This window comes from Podarcis gaigeae, assembly GCF_964106915.1.
Source record: "Podarcis gaigeae genome assembly, chromosome: 11".
Classification (NCBI taxonomy): Eukaryota; Metazoa; Chordata; class Lepidosauria; order Squamata; family Lacertidae; genus Podarcis; species Podarcis gaigeae.
Window position 1 is genome coordinate 4,734,086 of NC_139687.1, and position 7,620 is coordinate 4,741,705.

Genomic DNA, 7,620 nt, shown 5'->3' on the forward strand with positions numbered 1-7,620 from the left:
AACAGAGAAGGTTAAGTTGTAACTAAATGCATCTGTCGGCTCATCCAAACACACCCACCTAAGAATTCCCAGTCACTTGAGTCTCCAAGGTGTTTGAAAACGTCTGAAGACTTTCTTTAAAAACCAGATTAGCATGTATCTTAAAAGTTAGACTGCAATACTGTTTAACTACTCTATTTTTCCATTATAGGCCTGTCAGCAGGAATGTGTTGCCCTATAGCATATGACAAGTGAAAATGCTGGTAATATTGTTTTTCATAGACGGGGCGGGGGGGGGGGGAGTACCAAAGAAGCAATTTCTAAGCTAAAATGTCACCTGTTAGATGTATGGGACTCACTATATTTGTTGCCCTGGTAACAAATGGTGTAAAATGACTCCTTTGCACAGCTCCATCAGAATGATTGCATCCTGGTTTCCCCATCATTTTACAAGAGACTGTTTTCATTCTTCCTTCCTGACCGTATTAAGTGTAAAGAGATTGAATTACGGTGCTGTACCTTCTCTATCCTATGTGGATTTAAGAGTTGATATTGATGTACCGAGAACTGTGTTCTTCTTCAAGAAAAAAAAGCTACAAATTATAATGAATTTGACTTTTATGTATCGACCGTTCAAGTAGCAAAGCAGTGTTTCTGCGCCCAGGGGATAGACATGGCATAATCAGCATTTTTCACTTGAACGAATCCAATTGATAAAGCAATATACTCGGTGTCACTTTGCTTGATCTCCAGGTTTAACAATAGTCATGCTAAAAGTAGATACATTACTCCATAAATTTTGCCCATAAAAAAATCTGCTAGCCATTGCTTTATACAGCTGTACTCTTTCCAACTTTTCACTGAGCAGGGCAGAAAATGTCACGTACAAGAATTTTACTGATAACGTGCCAACGGCAGACAAAAGAACACACACAGCATCAATCCACAAGTATTCAAAATCTGGGAAATGCAGACAATACCAGCTTTTATAGGTTAAAAGTTATAGTGGTCAATAATCTCTAAATACTGTCAGTTATTTCACTGTTTGAATGAAACATGGATGCAAATGGTTTCAAACTGCCATGAAACAGTTAATTTTTAGAAATAGAAAAGATGCTGTAAAATTTAACTTGTGTACAGAGAATATGGCTATAGTCACAAGTGGCTTGAATCATAACCTCATGGAAACAGAATTGTAGAGTTGGAATCTCAACTAGATCATACGTTTTTTATGGTTTTTTTTTAAATCTAGTGGTTACCTTTTGAACAACAAAAACATTTATTAATTCCAGTTTTGAAACATGTAGATTATAAAATGCTAAAAACAAATAAAAATGTTGGAGGGGGAGTTATTATTATTTAATGTTTGATTATTTAATGTGTGATTAAGACAAGTTGCATTTAAAGCAATGCGGAGATTGAGACAGATACATGCTGGATTAGTGTAAGGTTTAAACAAAAAAAATTCCTTCCAGTAGCACCTTAAAGACCAACTAAGTCAGTTCTTGGTATGAGCTTTCGTGTGCATGCACACTTCTTCAGATACACTTCATGCACACTTCTTCATGCACACTTCTTCAGATACACTTCATGCACACTTCTTCATGCACACTTCTTCAGATACCTTCAGATGTAAGGTTTGTCTTTAATACTGGAAAGAACAAACTTAATGCCCTCCCACCCCTTGCAGCTGGGTCTCAATCTAGATTTGGGCCTCAAAGGCAAATTATCTATGAACATGATGTGCAATTTGGCCTTGAGTGTCTTCCACTTCCTACCAAACTTTTGACACATTGTATCAGCTTCTTCCAAATTTCAAGATGCAATGAAATACAAAGATAGATGATAGATGATAGATAGATAGATAGATAGATAGATAGATAGATAGATAGATAAAAGCAGAATAAATCTGAACAAAAATAACTGCAGACAAGAAATACGAAAGAATTATTTTTATAATTAGAAATAGGTTAATTAAGAATTATTTTAATTAATATTTTAAAAAATCAAAATAAATATGAATGTGGCCTTTGTTTCTTTCTGATTAAATCAATCAGTGTCCTCCAGACTTCTGTGAAGAAGATTGGGATTTCTAATAAATAATGATCAGCACTCTCAAAAAGCTACAAATCTTTGGAAGATTGTAATTATCAATTGAAAATGGATTTTAACTTGCAGTGTGGTTGGAAAGGGAAATGTGGTTGAGCAGACACACCCACATTCACCAGTCGCTTTGAAGATAGCACTTTGCATTGGGTGAAGCTGCAAAAACCTTGCTTCAGAAATGCTCCTCACTATGTGATTCAAAATGGTTCTCCTGCTCCCTTCAGAAAGAAAGGCTGAAATTCTACTTTTAGCAGCCTCTGAGAAAAATGTCTGTTTCCCTCCATTCTCTTCCCCCTGCATCTATATGGCGAGAGATAGCGTAATTGGACCACCTGCTTACAATCATCCTTGACCTTTGGATAAATAGAGGCCTCCACTTTGCAGTGCTCTCACAGTCTTTCAGCCCTCGTGAGCATAAATGGTGCTCCTTTTAAAAAGGGATATCTGATTGTCAAGCTAATCCAGTGGTGGCTGGCTAGAAATCCTGGTATAGCAAAACCACTCATTGCAAGATGAACTCTGACCCCTGCTCATGAATGTGTGCATACCATGTGTATGTATCATAGAGAGACTTTGGGCAGATGTAGGCTTCTTTCCTCCCTGCTCCTTGCCGTCTTGCCTAGTGAGGCCATAGAGGTTGCTTTATGGAAATCTCACCTTCTTCCTCCCTCACCACTGAAGGTCGTTTTCAAATCTCCTCTGACAGTTCTAACTGATCTGATCATAAATCACCCAAAACAGTACATGAGACCTAATCAGGATCTTGCTGGCTAATATAGTCCTGCTGATTTTACGTAACTGGTACTCAGCGATTGTAAATTTGTCTGTTAGCTTTCACAGGCTGGTAAAACCCAAGAGTTGCTGCATCACAAGTGGGCAATTTCTTCTAAAATCTTTGAAAGCAAAGTTTCTTCTTCAAGGACTACATTATAGTCTAATGGCTTGGCATCAACTGGCCTTCTTCATGATAAAGGCCTACCCTATGGAACAGCCTCCTTTTAGAGATTAGGCAGGGACTAATAGTTGCATGCTTTCACAATCAATTCAAGACTTACCTTTTGGCCCAAATGTACTAACACCAGTATTCCAGTGCCTACAGTTTGCTATGATTACTGTATTTTGATTGTTGTGATGAATAAAAAATAGTATTTGATGGTATTTGATGAATAAAAATAATATACAAATGATTTTAAATCACCTTATGCAATCAGCTGATGTGGACAGTGTGCTGGTGGCAACACCAAGGTCACAGGTTTAATACTAGTAATTATTATTATTATTATTATTATTATTATTATTTTATTTATACCCAGCCCATTTGGCTGGGTTTCCCCAGCCATTCTGGACGGCTTACAGCATATATAAAAACATATTAAAACATCAAACATTAAAAAATTCCCGATACAGGGCTGCCTTCAGATGTCTTCTAAAAGTTCAAGGTGTTCTTTATCTCCTTGACATCTGCTTCCCTGTAACTCCACATCTCGCAGTGAGGGAACTAGCAGAAGACCATTGGAGGAGGACCTCAACGTCCAAACTGAGCGATGGGGGTGGAGACGCTCTTTCGGGTATACTGGGCCAAGACCTTTTAGAGCTTTCAAGGTCAGCACCAACACTTTGAATTGTGCTTGGAAACGTACTGGGAGCCAGTGAAGATCCTTTAGGACTGGTGTTATATGGTCCTGGCAGCCCCTCCCAGTCACCAGTCTAGCTGCTGCAATCTGGATTCCAAGTCACCTTCAAAGGTAGCCCCATGTAGAGCGCATTGCAGTAGTCAGGGACAGCTGCATGTTCCTGCATTTCAGGGGGTTGGATTAGATGATCCTCAGGGTCCCATCCAACTCTGTGAACCTATGATTCTATGAGAGGAGGGCTGGCTGGTTGGTCCAGAGTGTGGTTAAGGCTTTGCTGTGTGAAGAGATGGTTCTTCTTGCATTGAAAGTGGTAGTGGTGTGACCATTCCTACAGAAACCAGCTCTGGACCTTTTGGATTAGAACAGCTATTGGCTAGATGTCAATACACCCTTTGGGAAGAAGAGGGCCATGGTGGGGCAGCTGTAGGCATTCTTGGAGAACACAGATTATTTAGTCCCATTCCAATCTGGGTTCAGGCCTGGCCATGAAACTGAGTCACCATTGGTTACCTTGATAGATGACCTCTGCAGAGAGCGGGACAGGGAAAGTGTGACCCTGCTTCTGCTTGTTGGTATCTCATTGGCATTTGATACCATTGAGCATGGTATCCTCCTGGAACAGCTCTGGAATATGGGACTTGGGGGCACTGTCCCCTGTCCTACGTTCAGGACCAAGTCCAGAGCATAGCAGTGGGAAAGTGCCTTTCAGCCCCCTGGCAACTACATTATAGGACCATTTTACCTATAAGATCACTTTACCCCACATGGGCCCACTTGACCGCATTGATCGGCTGAATCAGCACTATTACTGGTGCCACATAATACCTGTTCTGCATTTGTAAGAACTCCATAATTTAGTGTGGCAGCACCTGCACTTTGGAATTCACTGCCTATTGAGATCAAGGAGGTGCCTTGACTGTACCCTTTTCGGCACCTGCTAAAAACATTTTTGTTTTGACAAGTCTACCCAGATGTGTAGAAAGTCGAGGTAATTTTAATATGTTTTAGTATTTTAACTTTTGTATTTTTTAAAGTATGGTTGTGAATTTTTCTTGATTTTCTTGTTCTATCTTTTTGTAAACAGTTTTCAGTTTTTTAACAATCAAGCGGTGTCTAAATTTTATTAAATAAAGAAACAGTATATCTATATTTCTATGTATTTCATAGAATCATAGCTGAGATTTCATAAGTATTGTGTGTGGAATTCAAGGGAGTGCTAAGTGGGATATGTGCACAGGGAATGGAGTCCACTCACACAAGAGGACTTTGCCCGCTCTCCACCACTGCAGAAAACGTGAATCGAACATTAATGGTGCCCTGCAGACCCTGGATGCTCACAACTGGTAGGCTTGATGCACTCTGCAGGGTCCCGTGCCTGTCCATTTCATCCACTTTGGCCAAAAGGAGAAATGTTATGGCCATTTTTAGATTACCCAGAAATACAGGTCTTCTTTTATACAAAACGTGGAACACAATTTGGAGTGCAGAAATCACAGAGCAATTCAGAAATAGCTCAAAAAATTTAAAATAACATGGATATAAGATTAATGTTGGGGCCCATTTACATTCCTACTCAATAGCATAGGGCTCTGAGAAACCAACGCACAGCATGCCAGCAAACTAGATTAGAAACAATCACGGCAAGTCAAAGATGGCTAGTAGAAGAAGGAATAATAAGAAGCGAGAGGGATCCAGAAATGAGAGGATTTAGGAAGCTGCTTTTGGGCTTCTCATAAGCATCTGGCTGGCCACTTTGAGAACCAGAGGCTGGGCTAGATGGAACTTTTCTCTGATCCAGAAAAGTTCTTATGCATGGGGCTAGCTAAGAAACCATTATTTCTTTCAGTGCTCATGAAGGAAAAGGGGTGGGAAGGGTTGCAGTATACAATATGATCTAGTAAAATGATGACTTCATATTTCAGCTCCTCTAATTGCATACAATTTTATCCAGGTTAGTTACTTTGTATAAAACATTCTGACATGATATTTCCTGACAGAGTAGCGGTTCATGGGAGCACACTCATCTCCCTAAATTGCACTCTTAAAACAGTCTTGAAGTGGCTTAAGCTCTTTTTCACTAACCCAAATGTTGAAGAAATAATACATGCAAAAAAGGAGAGAAGGTTTATTTCATGCAGACTGCTCAATCATTCATACGGAACCATGCAATTCCCTCATCTTCCATGGAAATCAGTACCATTTCTGTGTGGTGTAATGTGAATAATTGACCTCAGTCAAGACTTTTGAATCCTGCCATCTGGACATGCCCTTATTCTATAGCAGAACTTGGACTGGATAAACTTTGACCAAGGCCAGTCTGGGGGTGCTCACCGCCTCCATGGCATGAAGCATCTTCTGTTGATTTTACTGGTGTGCTAGTTGGACAAAGACTCAGTGTTGAGCTGTACAGAATCACCTACATGATGGCTCCTGAGTGCCCTTGCTATTGCTTAAGTTGCCTTAAAACTCTAGATTGCCGACGACATAAATATTTGTCTGAACCTGATGAACATAGATGAGGGTACATTATTTCACCCACCCATTTGGCAGTGACAGCAGCAAAGAAAGTGTACATTCTCCAGACTCTCCAAGTGTCCCTATTTTCCAGGGACAGTCCTGAATTTACAGAAGCTATACTGGTTTCTGATTTGATCCTGGAATGTCCCGCTTTTCCTTACAACGTCCCTATTTTCATCAGAGAAATGTTGGAGGCTATGGAGTTATACAACTCCCAAGCCAAGCTTTAGAAGACAACTGAAGGTAGCCCTGTATACAGAAGGTTTTTTTTTTAATGTTTAATTTTTTATTATATTTTTATATATGTTGGAAGCCACCCAGAGTGGCTGGAGCAACCCAGTCAGATGGACAGGGTATAAATAATAAAATTGTTGTTGTTGTTGAATAAAAAAGGTAAAGGCACCCCTAACCATTAGGTCCAGTCGTGACCGACTCTGGGGTTGTGGCGCTCATCTCGCTTTATTGGCTGAGGGAGCCGGCGTACAGCTTCCGGGTCATGTGGCCAGCATGACTAAGTCACTTCTGGCGAACCAGAGCAGCGCACGGAAACGCCGTTTACCTTCCCGCTGGAGCGGTACCTATTTATCTACTTGCACTTTGACGTGCTTCCAAACTGCCAGGATGGCAAGAGCAGGGACCGAGCAACAGGAGCTCACCCCGTCATGGGGATTCGAACCGCCGACCTTCTGATCGGCAAGTCCTAGGCTCTGTGGTTTAACCCACAGTGCCACCCACATCCCGATATATACCTGTTATTCAGGATAACATATCATGAATCTGATTAAGTGGACTGCAGACCATGAAAGATGAGTCCATAACAGATTTGTTTGCACCACAATACTTTTTGTTTTTTTTTAATTTACAGGAATCATTACAACTGATTTTTACCAGGTGAAAGTGATGTGTGACGTTGCTTTCAGTTTTGAAAGACCAGCCTTTCATGCAGCTCTTCTGAATTCATTTAACACAGTTTTTCAGGTAGGCTGGAGCCTAGGAGGGACCATCTGAAGTTAACCTGTAAGACTGCAAGATTCATGATACGTGCCTTACTTTCTCTAGAATTACCTACACATTTAAACAATAAAACAGGACGAGTGAATAAAGATAGTAGATAAGTAGCTAGCTTAGGCATAATAAAACCAACTTTTTCCATTTACCTGTTTTGCATTCCATTTTGATTTGATCATTCTACTTGTCCTGCTGCCAAATGTCAGGGTATTGCTCCCTAAATTGAAACACAAGTGCATACTAGGCGCAATATTCAGATATAACCATGATTACAGTAAAGAGAAATAGCTGCTGTGCTAATTTCCCTTAACAGCCTTCAAAGTGGCATTTTATCCAGGTTTCATATGTGCGTCTCCTGTTGGCTTTAACTGGAGGC

General features: G+C 40.3%; 1 long non-coding RNA gene across 1 annotated transcript in view; it reads left to right on the plus strand.

Annotated features, from left to right (window-relative positions):
- Positions 1-7,292, plus strand: part of LOC310826875 — a 30,079-nt gene extending 22,787 nt beyond the window's left edge. Inside the window, exon 3 of the long non-coding RNA XR_014556056.1 lies at positions 7,215-7,292. This is a non-coding gene — a long non-coding RNA (uncharacterized lncRNA). The remainder of the gene's footprint in view (positions 1-7,214) is intronic.
- Positions 7,293-7,620: the final 328 nt, after the last annotated feature.